The sequence below is a fragment of the Odontomachus brunneus genome, unplaced genomic scaffold, assembly GCF_010583005.1.
Source record: "Odontomachus brunneus isolate Ranch 3 - 2012 unplaced genomic scaffold, Obru_v1 Obru_scaffold_079, whole genome shotgun sequence".
Classification (NCBI taxonomy): Eukaryota; Metazoa; Arthropoda; class Insecta; order Hymenoptera; family Formicidae; genus Odontomachus; species Odontomachus brunneus.
The window spans coordinates 1,053,685-1,054,390 of NW_022639529.1; positions in this window are offsets into that span (position 1 = coordinate 1,053,685).

A 706-nucleotide genomic window follows, 5' to 3' on the forward strand; every position below is an offset into this window, starting at 1 on the left:
GCTCACTCTCTCCCGCTCCGCTCGCTCCTTCTCTCACTGCTCTCTCTCTCTCTCTCTCTCTTTCTTCGCACTCTCTCACTCCTCTCTCTCTCTGCTCTCTCCCTCCGCTCTCTCTCTCTCTACTCTCTCTCTTTCACACGCGATACTTGCTCGGTATCTTTCTCTGCGTCTGAGCGCGGCGGTAGTCGCGGTAAGGCTAACAGCTGATCGGCTCTGGGAGAATCACGTATCCTCGTGGATCCTCCCTCGTCGCTACCCCCCTCGTCCTGGGGTGGTCGGTAGTCGGGAATCGGCAGATTTCGGTACCATTGTCTCGAGACGCTTCTCGTCTCGAGACGTTGTTGACATCGGGAGTTCGCTTGGTTGTCTCTCCCGGCTCTCCCGTTTTTTCCTGCCGGGTTTCTCGTGACGGCTGCTTCGCTGAAAGTAAATACAGCTGATCCGTCTAAACGCGATACTGTATTATAACTACGATAATTTCTCAGCAATAGAATATTCTCTATTGCTGAGCGTCCGATAATTTGCGATAATAATTGGGCATCACCAAAGTACGAGAGTGCGATTCACCTGAGCAGAGCTTCGCTCGTTGTCGTCCTCTGCATCCTCCCTCGATGTCCTCCGCTCCTCGTCCTGGTGACCGGCAAGGGGCGTCGAGGGGCACAAAATTCGGGACGCGCTGACCTTCGCATCTGCTCCGCTCGCAAAA